The 19,453-nt window shown below is 47.5% G+C and overlaps 1 protein-coding gene across 13 annotated transcripts in view; it reads right to left on the bottom strand.

Annotated features, from left to right (window-relative positions):
• The window catches only part of RREB1 (ras responsive element binding protein 1), a 173,124-nt gene that overhangs the window by 118,528 nt on the left and 35,143 nt on the right, over positions 1 to 19,453 (bottom strand). For 4 of the 13 annotated variants that reach the window (XR_011529567.1, XM_070583985.1, XM_070583995.1 and 1 more), the window contains exon 1: positions 10,351 to 10,670. The exons of 4 other annotated variants lie outside the window; for them this stretch is intronic. The gene's annotated coding sequence lies outside the window, so the exon portion shown is untranslated. Of the gene's footprint in view, positions 1 to 8,886; positions 9,267 to 9,678; positions 9,819 to 10,350; positions 10,671 to 19,453 lie in introns of those variants that run through there. 5 more of the 13 variants (XM_070583986.1, XM_070583996.1, XM_070583994.1 and 2 more) reach the window with 2 other exon arrangements.

The raw sequence follows: 19,453 nt of genomic DNA, 5'->3' as shown, positions 1-19,453 counted from the left end.
AAATTCCAAATACCTGTGAGCTACAAGCAGCATGCTCTAGCCCCTGGCTACCTCACCATGCATGTCATTCACTCCTTCTGTGCCTTTTCTTCCTCCACACACACACACCAGGCTTCTCACACTTTAGTGGACACACCTTCCTCTCCAACCCCAGAGCCTCTGTACAAGCTGTTTGTTCTCCAACACACTCTTTCCCTTTCTTCACCATCCTTCAGATATTAGCTCAAATGCCACTTCTGTGGGATCTCTTCCTTGACCTGCCTCCCAGCATCTCCCACTCCTCCCCCAACACACAGAGGACAAACTTAACTGCATATGTTCTTGTCAGGCTTAACTTTTAGCACTCAGCACGGATGTAAATGACTTAGTGGTTGAATGTGTCTCTTTCAACCTCCACGAAGCTAGCAACTCTCTTTCTCATACTAGGACCCTTGGTGGTTATCCCAGCCCTCACGTAGTAAATATTCACATATTTATCGAATAAATAAAAATCAATCAATAAAGACCTGTAGATGTTAAAAAAATAACACTACATAGCAAGCAAATTTGGGGGTGAATAAAATGCCTGTTTCCAAAAGGAGACTGAATCTGATACTGAATCCAACTTGATGTAGTATTTTAGGAAAAGGGGGTTGTGAAGCCTTACTACGCTCCTGAATAAATAACGGTTCTCCGAAACCTTATTTTCATGATTTTAGTGCAAATTAAATTCAGAGACCTGCAAGTTAAGCTTCCTTTAAATTATACTTGGTTTAAACTTTTAAGTAGAACAGTTTAATCCAATATAGATTTCAACCAAGTCATGGGAAACCTGCTTGAGATGTTCACTAAACAGTTTTAGGAAATTATCCCTCAAAACAATTAAAAGCCCTAAAGTGGAAGAGAAAATGGCTTTTAAAAAATCTGTTTTTCACATCAGAAAGGAAAATATACAAGCCTCCACAGAAATAAAATTAGAATATTATGTCTGAATGCATCTGCCAGATCTGAGCCTAAACATTAGTTATCAGGTAAGCATATTAAGAAATATTTCAAGACAGTAATGTATTTTTAATCAACTAGGATTTCATCTTACATAAAGGATACCAAGACTTTCCAGCATGCAGCTAAAATTTTTTTTTTTTTTAAATCCTTGTTTGAAATGGGAACCCATTCACATGATTCAAAATGTCAGGGTACAGGAGGATCCACAAGCAAAATGCCTCTCTCTCACTGCATTTTTCTGCTATCGCCCCTGTTTCTGAAGATTTATGTACCTCTTTTAAAAGAAAATTAACATTTTAAGATGATTTCCTGTATTCAGAAGTTTTTTTCTTTTTTTACAATAAAGTCTCAGCAAAAAGGAGGCCCCCCTCAAACAATGAAAATGATTCTTTCTATAAATATGATCTATCGAGTATGTATACTGTGTGCACATACACACAAACAAAGCAAGATCTATACCCTCTAGGTTTCTGGTTTGGTATTCTGTCTTAAATCCAAGGAGTAACGGAAGAAAGAAAAGTTAAATTATACACAGACCAACACTCCTATTAACTCATACCACTAATGAAACAAAAATCTAACTAAGCAGAGAAAATGGGCCCACACATTGGAGCTCTGAAATGATTCTGGTCTTTGATCTGTGTGCCCATCTCTCCTATTTAATATAAACTTCAAACCAAGAGCCATAAAAAGTGGTTATAATTAGTAAGGGCCCTAGTGTGACAGCTTTTAGTGCAATCAGGCATTAACAAAGATTTTTTTTCTCTTTAATTCCGAGTAAATTAAGCAAAGTTTTATTTTAAAATTTCTGTAATTTAAAATTCTTTCCCACCAGTGTGCACTTAGCACCAAATTTCTGCATGATGGGTGTACTGAAGTCGTTAGTTTACTTCTGTTTCCTCCTCCTAATTTGTGCTGATGTTTAGGACTTAGCTTCCAAATTATATGTGCTCTTCTCCAAAGATAACCTGCAACTCTTCAAAAACTCTCATTTTTGTATTAGAAAACAAATCCCATCGACACATATTATCAAACAAGCACCAACTATGCCATCTTAGAGCTAGGTGAAGAAGATGGAAAAATATGAGTAAAAGTCCCTCCCTATTCTTGAGGTGAGGAACACATGTCAACAGGTAAATTACAATACAGACAGAGTGGATAGATGGGGTGAGAGTTTTTCTGGATGGAGGACCTAACTCTCCCCGCAAGGTATTTGAGATGCGTCTTGCAAGAGTTAAGAAATGTTTGCTAGACGTGGATGGGGACAAAACAGAATGAAGAATCCACGCAAAGGCAGAAGCAGTCAGAAACTATTCAGTGCCGCAGAGCAGGGAAGAGAGAGTGACAAGCGCTGAAACTAGAAAGACAGTTTGGAAGCTGACGACGAAGGTCCTCGTGTGCCAAGCTGAGGAGTTTGGACTTCTTCCTGCAGACAACAGGGAGCCAAGAGATGTTTTCAGCAGGCAAACACCATGTGCTGCTTTAGTTTTTGAGCAGAGCGGAGGATGAACTGGAGTAGGGAGGCACTGGGGGCAGGAAATTAACTTAGAAGGCGTTTCCAACGTGATGGGGCCCTTAGGGGCAATGGGACCACCCATATCAGAGCCGGCCTGGAAAGAAGCTTCAGGGAGGGTCTGGTGACTGGCTGAGAGAGGCACAAGTCAAGGACACCAAAGTGCTTTCTGGCCTAGAAGACCGGGCGGATGGTGCATTTCAGATCACCTTCTAGGAGTGCAAGAGATGACTTGTATTCTTACAAGTTACTTCTGAGCTACCTGCAGGGTGATCCAGTGCCAAAGGTCCCAGCTTGGGAAAAGCTGTAAATGGTGATAGAGAGCAGGCAGCCACCGGTTCACAGGTTTAGAGGGAAGGGCAGAAAAGCACTAGAACTCTAGAACTCTTCTGACCAGGTACAGGAAGGCGAAGGCGGCTTTAGAGGAGGGCACGGAGCACCCCCAGCACAAATGGACGTAAATGGGACCCTGACAGTCTGCCACTGGTTTAGGAAGTAAAAAAAGCTACCTTCAAGAGTTACACATTTCTATAAGGTAAGAGGGAGCCCAGGTCACTTTGGGGACAACTATCACTTCCCACCATCGGCAGCCCTTTCTTTTCTGGAATCCAGTCTCCCTCCTTCCCGGACTGCACACGAGGGGTGGGGGCACCTGTAGCTAAAAGATCACTCCTGTCACTATCCTGGACGTTTCTGATCTGGGGAAATTCAGTTTTATGTTTGTATGCCACATATTTTTCTTTAGATCAACCACCTTTTCAAGTATTTGAGGTCTGGGAGTCCCAAGAACATAAAAATAGCCAGAGTCTCTTCCCCTTCATTCCCTCGCCATCCCTTCCAGCCCTTCCAGCCGTGGCAGCAGTCTGTCATCCATCCTCTCAAAGGAGATGTATGGACAGAAGACCAGGCTCCAAAACACTGCCTTGCAGAAAAGGTGGAGAGTCACATAAGGATTTTGCAAAAACTTGAGAAAACAAAATAAGGGAGATGAGGAGTACAGAAACATTAACTGTGAAGCGAGTAAGGGCTAGTTCAAACACTAAAAAAAAGCGGGTGGGGGGGGTACACTCCACATGATTTCAAACATGAGGGAGAACCAGCAGATACAGCACCAGAGCAAGTTTCCTACATAACTGAAGAAGCGACTCGGAAAGCTGAGCCACCTATCAGAACAGCCTCCCAGTGCCAATGAATCTGGTTTGTTTTAGAAGCAGATGAGTTCTAGAACTTTTATTTACTACGGGGTTTTAAAATATATTTAACGCCACTTAATGTTTTCCCCAACCGAAAATTTTCTGTGAAATCTTCACCCTGCCAACCATGGTACCTCACAGGCATGTAATAAGAGCTTACTTGCTTCATGAAATTTCAGATCTCCAAATATATCACATGCAATACAGTGAGGACACCCAGGCTCCTTGCGCAGCAGACGACCCAGGCCACAACTACTGTATCTTTAAAAGCAGGCTTTCTCAACCTCCACCTACTAACATTCTGGACTGTGTTCTCCTTTGTTGTGGGGCCCTCCGGTGTACCGTGGGATGGGGAGCATTATCCTCTACCCAATAAAGGCCAGTAGCACCCCTCCCCAGAGGAAGGCAATCAAAACTGTCTCCAGACATTGCCAAATGCCCCCTGGGGGCAAACGCACCAGGTTGAGAAGCCCTGCTTTAAAGGTCAACCAAACCTTATGACCTGCCTTTTCCTTTAAATCCATCCCTAAGTGAAATTCATTAATAATAATTTGCTAATTCTGTTTGTCTCTGGGCACTCAAAGCAAAAAGAAAGTTCTGTATCTCCCTAATTTAAATACAAACCCCTAAGCAAATTCTGCCTAAAGTAATGGAGCAGTGCACAGTTCTGGAAAGGAAATCCAGAGTGGATACCCACAAAGCTTCCTGAGCTCAAAATATGCCACTTTCTTCCATATATAGATTTTGACTTTCTGGAACACTTATTTTATCCTTATAACAACCCCATGAGGTAGAAAACCTACTGAAAAAAATGTATATAATCACATTCATCAACAGAAGTGTCACCAAAGGCTAAAAAGTTTCTTTTGTGAAAAGGATCTGGTCTAATTTAACGCAGATAACCTGGCACTGTATACTTAGTGCTAAGTCTTCTGAGGCCAAGTTGACTTTAAAAAGCAGGTGTTGTAGGAGCCTGGCCCGGGTTAGGAGTGCTGGGTCCTAGGTTTGATTTATTACCGGCCACCGGGTGCACACTGGCACAGCTGTAAAATGGGTTAACATACTCAGCCACCCTCACTGGGTTTCTCTGAGGATAAAATTCGAATCTTTCGAAAGGCCTTCACAAGAGCAGGGTGAAGTTAACTTTGTCCAAGGTACACCCTAATGAAAAATGAAATTGTGAAAGTAATTAAACCACTAAAAGTCTCAAACATTCTTATAACTATCCTCTCCCACAGTCTCTGAAAAGGGGGGCAAACGAGATGAGAAACCAAGCAAGCCAGGGGAAAAACAAATAGAGCCATTTAACAGCTTTATCTCATTACCCCCACTGACACTGTTTCGCTGCAGTCTGGCCTGCTGACAAAGAATGTAGGGGTTTTCAATGAGCTTTCTCCACCCCACCAGGACCACCCGCCCTCGCCCTCGCCGTCGCCCTCTCCCTCTCCGAGTCTGAAAGGCCTCAGGTGAGTCCCGCAGCAGCAGTCAGGACCCAGTCTCCAGTCTCGCAGACTTTACAGAGGCTTTCAAATTCTCCTAGCATTACTTGCTTGAATCACACTGAACAAACAGTCCCCACCCTCTCCCACTTCTTTTGTCTGAAACACCTATTCACAGGCAGCCACCTTTATTGATGGGCAGACTGGCTCACCTGTACCCTGAAGTACCATCAGAAACAAGATGCACCAGTAGCTGGAAGGAACAGCTCCCTGCGCCCTCCTCCCAGTGCCTTCCTTCCTCTCCACCCCACCCCATCTCCACCAAGCAACGAGGCTCCAGCTACATGAGGCTCCAGCTACACGAGGCTCCAGCTACACTCCGGCTTCACTTCAGACCGGACAGGAAACACCCAGGGAAGGTGACAAGAGAAACCGAGATCAGGCCCGTCAATGACACTGTCCCACAGAACGGCTAGCAGAAAAGGAAAAAGGCAGTCACCCTCACTCCCCATCTTCCTCATTCTTCCACCTCAGTCGAAATGAAAGCACAGCAGACGGTTTTCCTCTCTGTATTCTGCCGTCTACAGGAGTGGGGGAAATTAAAAATAAGTGGTGCATTTCAGGAGGCACATCGCATGCCTCCCTCTGTGTTTCATATGGTACACCTTTTACCTCTGATTTACAGCGAGGCCCCCCAGGGCGTGGAAATCACAATCTGACCCCTGCTTTTTGAAGAAAGCCATGGCTATTTCTACCCAAAAATCACTTCCTATGTCTAAAAGAGAGAGAAAAAGAAAACTCATTTATCCTGCCCCCCCCAAGAACCCATCCAATTTCTTAATTATATTTCGATATAAAAATATTACTCAACTTTGCCTGTTCAGTAGGTCAGACGTACACAAGTAACCCGGAGGCAGGGGAACATCTGACTTACAGTGGGTTTGCCTTTCAACCCTGGCTTCAGTTAGATTTCAACCACTTTATTTCAACGAAAAATTTCAACATCCTTAAACATACTCATAGCAGACATGAAATGTAAATCACAATCCTTTTTGTTTGTTTTCTAACATTTGGTCAAAGATACTCTAAGCCTAATATAATTATTTTTAAAAAGAACTGGACTGAATAAACGTAGACGAGGAGGTAGAGTGAAAAGGACAGGAGGAGTATCAAAAACCTGATCTAAGGGAATGATAATCTCAGCAAAGGGGAAGAAAACTATCGTCCTGTTGATACTATATTGCATTTTTATCTTTTGAATGCAAATCTATCTAATAAAGAGACATAAAGACATAAAGTAAGGCATCACTTTATGGATGAGGTAGATTTTCCAAAACAAACTAAACAACCTGTTACTCATAAATGAAATAAGGTGACGTTACCCACACATATCCTCAACCACACATATCCTCGGGAAGGGAAGGCTTAACCTGAACACTCGACAAATAGACAAGAAGTCCGCCCAGAGAAGGTGCCATCTGATACCAGAGTTGGTCAAGAGAGCACGAACTTCAATTAAAAAACACTTACAAAAGAGAGAGAGATTATTTAAATATGATAACAAAAAGAAAACAAACTTAACATCCTACCTTCCAAGGTCAAAGGACATGGAGGATTCAGGAAATTAATTAAATCTAGCAAATAATGTAAAACAGGGAAGGACTCTCTTTCAAAAATGCTTTGGTTAATTTTAGCATCCTTCTGTTTAGCTGCTTAGCAACACTTATCCTATGACCTTTTAAGCACCACCTACTTTTCAGAAGGATAATGAATAGAAACATCAAAAGGTTTCACTTCTGACTGTCTCTAGTGAGCACATTTAACCAATTTTTGAAGGAGTTAAATTTATTATTAATTATGCCATACAAAACCCTAAAAGGCTAGAATTTTTTAAACGTCATTAACCAGGAAGTTTCCTTAGCTGGGGGTAATAAATGATGTTGACAAGTGAGCCTAAGATAGTAAACAAAGATTTCCAAACTGACCTAAGGAAGTAGACCCCAACACAGCAGTTCAAAATTGAAGAGTGAAAAATGAAAGCAGGTAACCAACAAATAGCTGTTGATCAGATGCAGGACTAATAAGGTTAGATTTATTTTCTTCCTCCAACGTTCTGTGCCTGTGTTGGAGGCAAATGAGATTTCAGGACTCTGCCTGAAGAAATCTAAAATAAAAGACCCTCAATCAAAAGGTCACTTGCTGGATGATGTAAATAGTTAGGAATGGATGCACCACCTGTGCCAGCTGAGTCAGACCCATCTTCCCCATCACATAACAAACACTTGTCTGCCATAAGGGCTTAGACTGAATTTCTGATGAGAAATAAAGTAGTACCTAGAAAAATCCAGAGAATGATATGCATATAACAGTAAGCATCAGCGACATTTAAGAGTATCACATAACCAGCAAATCCTCTTTAAAAACAAAAAATCCTAAAATGCAACCCGTGTAGTATAAGGATGATAAAACAGGGTAAGTTCATTAACAACCTAAAATGGAGCACTACCTAAACAAATAACTAAATCAAAGAGTTCTCCCTTTCTTTTGTAAAAGGGGGGGTGGGAGGGAAGGTATTTTTTCACACATTTAAAACTTGATAAAAGCCATTCAAATGTTTAATTCATCAGTGTAACCAAAGCTCAAAACACATCAAAGCAGGATCCATCAGCCGGTACCCAGAAGGCTCCCTCCAAAGGGCAGAAGTAAAAAAAAAAAAAAAAAAAAATTAGTGGCTCATCTTCGCATAAATTATTTGAGGAATAATTTCAAACCCATTCCTTCAAAAGTTCTATGTGACTCTTGAAGGAAGCACAGAACTAAATGTCTTCAAAAGAAGGGAAAAAAAAAAGTTTCAGCCAAGACTTCAGCCTCTAACTTAGACTTCCGGGTTACATTACGTTTTAGAACCATACCTGCCTACTCCAAAAAGCACTAGATCTAGAGGATGCTTTCAAAGCCCATGGAGAGAAATCACCTCCCAAAATAAAACAAAAACTATTCTGTTCTTTGCAGTTCCCTTTTCTCTACGTTCCACTTCAATTAAACTTATTTCGGAATACACTCGTGCGCATGCACAGAATAAAGATCTCAAAAATATAGGATGCGCGTTAGCAACTCAGCCTTTGCAGAAATCATCTTGTCTCCTCTTCAAGACAGAAATACCTCGCTATTTCCAGCATCCCTATCCAACAGGCAAACTTTATTTCCACTGGCTTTTAAAGGGCTAAGCTTAAATCTAAACTCTAAAATAAGCATGAGGCTTAATTTTTTATACTCCTGAAAACCCTCAGACAGGTTTTTCAGCATGTCAAAAAACTATATTTTTTATTCACCCCCACCTCTCTCCACCACCACCACCACCCAAAAAAAGAAGAAAAAACTCTAAAGTGCCCCGAATGTGTGCTGCTGCTGGCTCTGAAGCCGTGTAGAATTTCGTAATGGAATGTGAACTGCTCGTCCGGATCTGGGCTCACGTTCTATCTTCTAACCAGTAAGGAGCGAGGGAGGGCAAATCTGCTGAGCAAGGAGAAATACTTTCCTCCTCTTTTATAACCCATCACCGATGCACCACGGACCTGAACGCGAGCTGCACGCGGCGCCTGTCAACCGGCCCGCCAGCCGGCCGGCCGTGCCCGCGACCCCGGGGTCCTCGCGCCCCCCACCTCCCTCCTCAGCCCGGGGCCGCCCCCGTCCCCCTCCCCGAAAAGAAAAGTGGCCCCGCTGAGGAGTGGGCCCGGCCGCCGTGCCCCGCACTCACGCGCCTCGCGGGCCCCGCGAGCGGCCGGGGAGCGAGTCACCACATCCTCGACGCGACCCTCGGCCCCGTCCAGAAAACACGCCGCTTCCCAGGGAGGGGGCCGGCGACGGGAAGGACCTCCCCTGCTCCTTAGCAACCATTAAGGTCGCAGTTTCCTAAGAGACCGCGAGTGGGGAGGGGGGTGCGGGGGGCCCGGCCCGAGGCTGCCAGAGTGGGGGGAGCGCAAGAGTCCCCTGCTCCTCGACGTCTGCCCGGCTCACCCCCCCGCCCCCAGCTCGGCGCTGCAGGCCGGGATGGGAGGAGGAAGAACTCGCTAAAAATTGGTCCAGCGGGCGGCGGACAAAAGTTTCCGAGAGCGCTCCACAGCTGGGCGGCGAAGCGGGCCCCGGCGGCCGGCCCCGCCTCGGATGCTCCCGGCCTCCTTCCTGTGCTCGTGACGGCGCCGGGCGCCGAGGTTCCCCCCCACCCCCAGCGATGCAGGCTCCGCTCCACACCGATGGCTCCCACGAAAACACGTACACCGCCAACGGAAGGGCAAGGGAACAATACGCGCAGACACAGCTCCGGCCCCAGCCCCCTCCTCCCCTGGTCACCCGGGGGCCGTGGTCGGTGTAGCCACCAGCCACGAGCTGGGAACGGGCAAGGGCGCAGGGCTGCCCGCGGCCCCCTCCCGGCCGGCGCCGTCCGCCGGGGAGGATCAAAGTCCGCAGAGCAGGGCGCGGCGGATGCTCCCACCGCGCAGCCCCGAGCGGGCACCCCCAAGCGAGCACCCCAGGCGGGCACCCCGGATACCTTGCGGCGGCAGACGGGCGCCGTCATCTCCGCGCTTCTCGGCCCGGGAGGGACTCGAAAGTATGTAGGAGAAAAGTTTCCCCTCCCACATGGGGGGGAGGATGTCGGGGGAGAGAGGGCGGAAGATGGAGAGCAGCGCTGGGAAGATGTCTCTGGCCCGCGGTGCGCGCACCATCCGAGTCCCGGCGGTGCTGGTTAAAAATAAACTCCGCGGCGGGAGCAGCGGCGCGGGTCGGGCCGGATTCCTGTGCTCGGACGGCTAATATGGATGCGCATCAGGTCCTAGCGGCGGGGCGCTGCGGCGGCCGCGGCGGCTCGCGCTGGGAGCTGGTTGGCAGAGCCGGCAGCTCGGGAAGGGGAAAAGGAGCAGAGGAAGGGGAGGAGGAGGAGGGGGGAGGAGGAGGAGGAGGAGGAGCGGCCCGGCGCGCAGCCCGAGGGGAGAGGGCTGCCCAGCTCATCCCGGGCCGGCCCCACCGCCCCGAGCGCACGTAGCGCGGTGTGGGGCGCTCGGGTCCTCTGCTCCGGGAAACGCCGAGTTTAAAAAGTACAACGCGCTCTGCAGACTTCACCCTCCCCATCCCCAAAAGTTCTTTAAAAGGTCGCTCCCGCTCAGCCCCAGACATCTCGCTGCCACCCAAGGACCGCGAGCCGGAACCCCGGGCGCGTACTTACGGAGGGGCAGGGCGCTTGGCTCCCAGGCATGATGCAGTGGGGACCGGTGGGCTTCGGGGAGAGAACGAGGAGAGATGCAAACTTGTTCCGGAAAAGGAATCAAAATGGCGTTTCTGGATGTGCAAAGTTCATCAACTCCGCAGTCACTTCCCCTCCTCCTCTTCTCCCACAGGGAGGGAGGTGGGCGAGGATCTGGCGACCCCGGCGCCCCAGCGGTCGTCCCGGCCCCCGCCTCGGCCCCCCGCCCCGCTTCCTCGCCCGCACGCTCGGAGACTCGCTCTCCCCCTCTCACCCTGATAAGTAGACACATCACGTGTTGCTCCTGCGAGTCTCCTGGGGACGTGTTACTGAGCGGCGGCGGCGGCGGCTCCGGCTGGGGGGTGGGGGGACCGCGGTACCCGCCTGTCCCCACCACCGCCCCCGCCCCGATTTTAGCGGGGTGACCGCAGTTTCCATCCAGGGATGGATGGAGGTGGAGTCCCCCACCCCACCCCCACCGCAGCCCCAGGTTTGCCCCATGCCCTCCGCAGGCGCCCCGGGCCAGGGGAGGGCAGGGCCGCCCCAGGGGAAGGGTCTCGGTCGCTGCAGCTGAGCGCGATCCCGATCAGCCCAGCGCTCGTCGGCTGGCCACCTTCTTGGACCACTGCGCCCCCTCCCCTCCAGCCCCTCACTGCGGGCGACTCCCCGCCCCCGGCTTTCCATCACTTCACTCCACGGTTTGTTTCACTATTTTAACGGCGGAGGGGGAGAGGCAGGGATGCTCCGGAGGCCGGGAGGGGGTGGCGTAGGGATCGGGGTCCCTGGCCCGGCAGTCCTTGAGCCCCACCCGCGCGGCTCCCTTCCACGCGGTCCTCGCACTGCAGCCAGGTGGGGCCCGTAGATGATGGGGCATGAGATTAAGGAACCCGCGCTTCACCCCGCCCCCAACTTTGGGCTGTTTCTCTCCCAGGGCCCCGACCTTCCAGCTCTGGGGCTGCCGCCTGGGAGCATGTTCTCCGTCCAACAAATTCAACGCTGACTCGGCTTTTGTCACCTTCCCTTCCCCACACTCCACAACTGATGCTTAAGCGGCGGCTGCCTTGCCCCCAAGAGGCCGAGGATGGCAGAGGCCCCTACCACCACTGTGTCCCCACCCTTCGATGGCACGGCTGATGCTGTGTCATCCACGTCGCCCTCCAAGGCGTCAGGGAAGCCACACGCAGTATCTCTTTTTCTCAGAGAGCTCCTCTTTCAACGCCGAAAAGCAGGGGCCCTCCTCTGAGCTGCTCTCCAGCTCTATGCTCCGGCTACCGCGCTTCGCCCTAGCTGCAGTGGCCCAAGGTATCATCCAGCCGAGAGAAACCAGGCCCGGGCTGTGCTTCCTCCATAAAGCAGCTGACATGTTTCCAACTGTTAATACTTTTCCTACCGAGGTTCTGAAAAGTGGCCTGTTCTCGGCCTTTGGAAACATCTTCAACAATAAAGGTGAGTGAGGTTGTGGAAAATAAACATCACACACACCCCAAATTCTAAAGATGAATGTGCCTCTTACTAGTTGCAGAGAATACTACTGTAGAATTATGCATTTGAGACTAGTTTGGCAAGATGATGTTATACATACCGAAAGCTGGCTACTCGCCACTTACTATGACCTTTGACCTTGGCTCTGTCACACCAGCTCCTCAGAGGAGATGCTTGTACACCATACAAAGTTGCAAGCCCAATCTTGGGCCTTTAATTTTCCACTTTCAATGGAACTCTGGTTTTCAAGGCTGCAGACAGTAGTGTCTATCTAGGGATGGACTAAATGGATGGATTCTGGCCAAGACAGAACTCTCTAGAACCAAGCAAAAGCAGTTGGACCATTACCTCTGACTTGAGATAAGTAGGCTAAACCACTGCCCAAGAGGGAACTGATTCAGCTGGCTGTTTCTCCACGTCCAGAGTCATCAAAATTAAGTATTCAGAACCTGTTATGTTTCCCAGGGTCTACTGTTTACTGAGGAAAACTCTACCCACAGAAACTTTAGCACTTGCATTTTTCTAAGCCTCACCACCCCGCCCCCCCGCCATGTCCTAAGTATGTTATCAAATGCTTTTTTGAAGACAGGCCTGCCTGTGGAGGAAATGGGCAGGCCTCTAAACAGGAGCAATAGTTCACACAGTCACCAGAGAATCAGTGCCTGGAGCTCCCGTGCTGTAGCGCGTTCCAATGAGAAGGCACAGGAAGGGGCATGGAAGGATGCTACTTCATTTCCTTGCCCTGCCTCGGATACAGGAGTTAGCCTTTCCTGGTCTCTCCATTCAGTGGTAAGTTTTGAGTAGGAACAACATCAAAGTTGGAATTTTGCTTGTCATTTAGCTTATTCTGTAAAATACATTAAAACCTGCAAAGCTACATGAGTTTTCATGACAAGTCACCACCTTTATAATGTCACTTAGATAATACTGGCAACTAAAAAGAGAGGAAACAGTTTAAAAGTCTCTTTTATAAATTGAATTCTAATGATATGGGGGCCCTGTGTTCATCTTTTCTAGCTAATTAATTTGGAAGACAAACGACCTGTTCAAAGGTCTGTTTGTTCATATTACATATAAATATCATTTATCTGACAAATATTTATTGAACATCTTATAAGTAAAAAGAGTCATGCTATCAAAACCACGATGAGATACCATTTCATGCACACTAGGATGGCTATAATTAAAAGGACAGATAATAACAAGCGTTGGAGAGGATGTAGAGAAATTGGAACCCTCACACACTGCTTGTGGGAATGCAAAATAGTGCAGCCACTTTTAAAAAGCTTGGCAGCTCCTCAAAATGTTTTGTTTTTTTGAAGAAGAAGATTAGCTCTGAGCTAACTACTGCCAGTCCTCCTCTTTTATGCTGAGGAAGACTGGCCCTGAGCTAACATTGTGCCCATCTTCCTCTACTTTATATGTGGGACGCCTACCACAGCATGCTGTGCCAAGCAGTGCCATGTCCGCACCCGGGATCTGGGCCAGCGAACCCCAGGCCGCTGAGAAGCAGAACATGCGACCTTAACCCCTGCGCCACTGGGCCGGCCCCTCAAAATGTTAAACATAGAGTTAGTCTATGACCCAGCCATTCCACTCCTGGGTACATACACAAGGAACGAAAACATATGTCCACACAAGAACTTCTACACCAATGTTCACAGCAGTATTATTCATAATAGCTAAAAAGTGGAAACAATCCAGATACCCATTAACTAATGAATGGATGAACAAAACGTGGTATATCCATGCATGGAATATTATTCAGCCATAAAAAGGAACAAATTACTGATCCATGCTACAACATGGATCACCCTTGAAAATATGCTAAATGAAATAAGCCAGACTGAAAAGGACAAGTATTATATGATTCTGTTTATATGAAATGTCCAGAATAGCCGAATCTATAGAGACAGAAAGTAGATTAATGTTGCCTGGGGCTGAGGGTTTGGGGGAAAACAGGGATCGACTGCTAATGTGTAGAGGGTTTCTTTTTGTGCGTGGTAAAACTGTTCTAAAACTGATTGTGGTGATGGTTGCACAGCTCTGAATATACTAAAAACCACTGAATCGTATACTTTAAATGAGTGAATTGTATGGTATGCAAGTTATATCTCAATAAAGCTGATATGTATATACATATGTGAAATTGTGTTAGGTTCTATAGTGGAGAAGTGATACAAAATTGGTAAATTTATGATTGGTGCCTTAAAAGAGTTTATAATCTAATCTCTGCATCCACATGAAGTAATCATGAAATATCAACCAACATGTGAAAAGAACCATTAAATAGGTACAAAATTCAGGGGGTTAGAGAAAAGAGATCACTTCTATTAAGAGTAACCAGGGAGGGGCCGGCCCTGTGGCTGAGTGGTTAAGTTCACATGCTTGGGCCTTGGTGGCCCGGGATTTCACTGGTTCAAATCTTGGGCATGGACATGGCACCGCTCATCAGGCCATGCTGAGGCGGCATCCCACATGCCACAATTAGAAGGACCCACACCTAAAAATATACAACTATGTACTGGTGCTGGGCAGAGGGGAGCTTTGGGGAGAAGAAAAAAAAAAACCAAGATTGGCAACAGATGTTAGTTCAGGTGCCAATCTTTAAAAAAAAAAAGAGTAATCAGGGAGCCAGCCCTGATGGTCTAGTGGTTAAAGGTCAGCACTCTCACTGCTTCCACGGCCCGCAATCATTTCCTGGTTGTGGAACCACACTACTCGCATCTGTCAGTTGCCATGCTGTGGTGGCAGCTCACAAAGAAGAACTAAAAGGACTTACAACTAGGATATACAACCATGCACTGGGCCTTTGGGGAGGAAAAGAAAAGGTAATCGGGGAAAGCTTCCTGGAAGAGAAAGCAATGGAGTTGAGCCATGAGAATGGCCAGGAATTTTGTAGATGGAGATTGGAATTGGAAGCAGCAGATGCAAAGGCATGATTGCAGCAAGCCGTGGGGCCTGTTCAGAGATCAGCAAGGATTCTAGTGTGGCTGGATTATAACATATAAGGAATACACAGGCGATGAGACCACAAGGTAAAGAAGCTGAGGCTATACCATTAAGAACTTTGAATACCATCCACGGCAAACCTCAGGTTTGAGGGCCTGAACTAGGGCAGGGAGAGAGGGAATGGAGAATCGAAGATCAAGAACCACTTCAGAGGAAGAACTGACAGAAAAGCAACTGGTGGATCAGAAATGGGGGTTGATGAATTGAGGGCCAAGATGATGGCTGAGTCTTAGCCAAGTGACTGAGAGAATGACGAAATGAGAAAGTCAGAGGTCGAAGCCATTTGAGTTGGAAGGTGACAGAGTAGGTGATACTGAGCTCAAAGTAAAATAAATGGAAACATTGAGCTATGCCATGGAAGAGAATCACAAAGAAAAAGGATGTGGGTGTTGGAGACGGCCGCTTGGATGCAGTGACACAATCCTCTTAATCTCACAAGATGTGTAGATGTCTCCCAGGTCGGGATGGGGGTGGGGGGTGGGGATGGGCAGGGCACTCCAGACAGAGGGAGCTGTGAGTAGTAAGCACAAGGGCACAGAGGCGTGAAACAAGGTCAGCTTCCTGAACTGCAAATACCTCAGTCTGTGGCTGGAGCAGAGGGAGGAGGGGAGGCAGCCAGAGATGGGGCTGGAGAAACAGCCAGTGGGCCAGACTGCCCAGAGCTCTGCGCACCTCGCACCTGACTTGGACTTTATCCACCGGTGAGGCCCTGGAAGGGCTTACGGAGGAAGGTAGACAGAGCCTCCCTCATGGCACTGTGGAGAAGGGTCTGAAAGACTGGATACAGGAAGCCTAGTTAGGAATTAATAGAACGGTCTCTCTAAGAAATACAAAGGACATAGTAAGCCACTGGCCGTAGAGGTGGAGAGGAATGGATTGATCTGAGACATAATTAGGAAGTAGGATCAGTAGAATTTGACCAATTTGATAAAAGGAAAAAGGAAAATCTCTCTGGAGCACTGACCAAGCGGTGTGGCAGCAAACCTGCTCTCAGATTTGGGTACCTGGACGGTGGTGGGGGCATTTCCCAGTGGCATGAGTCATGGGGAGAGGAGAGTGGAGTGTGGACGGTGAGAGGAGGTTGGACCCAGGAAAAAGGCCTGGAGAGACATCTAAAGGACAGAGATGATGGACAGTAAAAGGCTAGGGGCTGAACCCAGGGAAATGCCTGCAATCAGGTGGATGAAGAGGGGGGAGTGGCAAATGCTCTCTCTCTCTTTTCCTCTAAAGAAGCAGAACAGCCAAAGAAGTGGGGCTTGTCAAGAAAAAAGGTGGTCAACACTGTTAACAATACAGAGAAAGCAAGGCAAGTCTCTGAAGAAAGGGTGCGATCTGAGAAAGTAAATTGATTTGAGAGCACCAGGCAGGGGCCAGAAAACATGGGGGTAAAGAAAGACTGGAGGAAGAGGAAGTGAAGGCCATGCTCTGCTGAGAAGTGAGGTCATAAAAGAAGGGAGAGAAAGGAAAACACCACCAGCAGCAGTAACAGCAGCTAATAGTTGCTGGACACCTACTACATGCCAGGCACTGTTCTAAGGGCCTTACATGTCTTATCTTGCTCAATCCCCTCCACCCTCCAATCTGGTAGGTGCTGTTACCATCCCATTCTACAAGGGGTGAAACTGACACGAAGTCCCAACATCACACAGCAGGGACGCAGCAGAGCTGAGCTGCACAGCAGACCCAGAACCCACTCTTCTATTAGTGTTGTTAGTCAACTGAGAATTACATAGTTTGCTAATAAAAAAAATAGCTACTTGATGTCTTGACTAACCTCAATAAAACAGTCTTGATCGGAGTTTTGCTGAAAGGCCATTATTGTCTGTGCAGTTGTTTACCAAGGATTTAATAGGAAAGATAAATGAATGCGCATCTTTAAGTATTGCTAATTTGGTTTATAACCATCCCTCCTTCACATAAATCTAAGGCACAAGCCTCTTCCTCTTCCCCAAGAGTTATGTTCCATATGTGCAGACTACATTCTGAAGCTGTAGCTGGATATCTTATGGATTCCAATACACCTAGTATGGTGAGGCTAGAGATGACCTAGCAGAGTCCACACTCTGAATGTCTACACTGGTGGTTCTCAACTGAGGTGATTCTAACCCCCGGGGATGTTCAGCAATGTCTAGAGACATTTTTGGTTGGGGGAGGGGTACCACTAGTATCTATGGCTAGAGGCCAGGGATGCTGCTTAACATCCTGCAGTGCACAGGACAGCACCCACAACAAAGACTTATCCAGCTCCAAATGGCAGTAGTGCCGAGGTTGATAAACTCTGCTTGACAGTGCCTTGACAATCACCTCTAGGAACATCAGAGTCTGGGAAAGGGGTTTTAGAATGAGTGCACCACCCAGACCATTGATGTCAACAGGAAAGGAATGCAGATCCAGACAGGGAGGGAATACAGATATATGAAACAGAAGACAGCTATTGAAGGAAAGTGTGTGTGTGTTTCTGTTTGTCTGCCTATGAGGCAGAGGAGAAATAATAAAGAGATCAGCCTTGGAGAAAAAGAGGGATAATTCATATTCTATACAGGTGGGAAGGAAAAAGAATAGTAGGCACATACTGAGAAACATTAGTGGGGGAAAAGGCAAGTTCTGGGAGTTCACCTTTTTTTTTTTTTCAAGATTGGCACCTGAGCTAACATCTGTTGCCAATCCTTTTTTTTTTCTTCTTCTCCTCAAAGCCCCCCAGTACACAGTTGTATATTCTAGTTGTAGGTCCTTCTAGTTGTGGCATGTGGGACGCCACCTCAGCATGGCCTGATGAGCAGTGCCATGTCCATGCCCAGTATCCGAACTAGCAAAACCCTGGGCTGTGGAAGCGGAGCACATGCACTTAACCACTCGGCCACAGGGCCGGCCCCGGCTCTGATGGCTTTGAATATGGAAAAGGAGCAGTGCAGGAGAGCAGCATGGGGCTCAGGCTTAAAGAGAGAAGAAATCAGGCATTGGTGGTAGAAAAATTCAGCTGTGTTTTAGCTTCAGTGCCTTGGAGCCACAGAGAAGAGACAACATATGGTAGGGATTACTGACAGTTGGAAATTGAAGTGAATAAAATCCATCACAAGGGGCTGACATTGGAAGGGGGCTGAGACTGTAAGCACTGGGCGTGGTCAAGGGACACGAAGACGAGGAAGAAAAGCGGGTTCAGTGGCTGGGAGGGTGAGGCAAGGGGCAAGGGAAAGAAGGGGGCTGAGAGCAGGGAAACGGATGAAGACCTCAGGAGAGAGAGAACCAAAAGACTTGTGTGAGATGGAGCAGAAATCCTAATCACAGCATGGAGGAAATGGAGAAAATTATGAAGCAAGGACAGGACATGAGTCCTTGACATGCGTGGTCCTGTCATTGAAAATGAAGAAGGGGATGGCTTGAGAGGGAAAATGTGAAGTTGGTCACTTAGGCCATTGTGAAGGAAGTGTGTCTTAGAGATCAGTAGATGACTGGGGCGCAGATGAGAAGAGGCAGGCATCAACAGACAGCACCAATGTCAGAGGAGGTGTTATGGGCTGAACTGTGTCCCCTCAAATTCTTATGCTGAAGTTGTAGCCCCTAGTACCTCAGAATGTGACTGTTTTTGGAGATAGGGCCTTTACAAAGGTAATTAAGTTAAAATGAGGACATTAGGGTCGGCCCTAGCCAATATGACCAGTGTCACCATAAGAAGCAATTAGGGGGGCCAGCCTGGAGGCATAGTGGTTAAGTTCACATGCTCCACTTCGGTGGCCTAGGGTTTGCGGATTTGGATCCCGGGTGTGGACCTACATACCGCTCATCAAGCCATGCTGTGGTGGCGTCCCACATACGAAAAAAAAAGAGAGGAAGATCAGCACAGATGTTAGCTCAGCAACAATCTTCCTCAAGCAAAAAGAGGAAGATTGGCAACGGATGTTAGCTCAGGGCTAATCTTCCTCACCAAAAGAAGAAGAAGAAGAAGAAGAAGAAGAAGAAGAAGAAGAGATTAGGACACATACACACAAGAGGGAAGACCATGTGAGGACACAGCAAGAAGGCAGCATCTACAAGCCTAGAAGAGAGGCCTCAGAAGAAACCAGCCCTGCCAACACCTTGTTCTTGGACTTCCAGCCTCCAGAACTGTGAGGAAATAAATTTCTGTAGTTTAAGCCACTCAGCCTGTGGTACTTTGTTATGGCAGCCTGAGCTGATTGATACAGGAAGGAGGGACACAAAGAAGATGGTGAGCTTGGTGTGAAAGGGACAGTAGAAAATATGTTCATAGACTCCATGGCCTCCCCTGTGAACTGGGAGAGTCTTCTTGAGAAAAGGCTTTTGAAGGAAGTGGTATCTCCAAGGACACACCAAGCTTCCGTTGGGGTGCAGAGGTAGGGGAAGTGCTGTGGAGAAGGCTGAGAATTAGAGTGTCTTAGAACAAGAGATGGATGGGACATCTCTTGAAAGTAGGGACTTGTCTCGGCTGACGATTTCTGCATCCCAGCGCTAGCACAGGGACTGGGATATTTAGGTTCTCAATAAATCCATTTTTCGAAGTGTGCTGAGGTGGAAGAGGCATGGAGGAGGGGTGGGAATGCGCTGGAAAGGATTGGGGGCGTAGGGGAAGTTGCTG

Source organism: Equus przewalskii, chromosome 19 (assembly GCF_037783145.1).
Source record: "Equus przewalskii isolate Varuska chromosome 19, EquPr2, whole genome shotgun sequence".
Taxonomy (NCBI): domain Eukaryota; kingdom Metazoa; phylum Chordata; class Mammalia; order Perissodactyla; family Equidae; genus Equus; species Equus przewalskii.
Note: the sequence above shows the minus strand (reverse complement) of the source record. Positions and strands in the feature narration are given on the sequence as shown.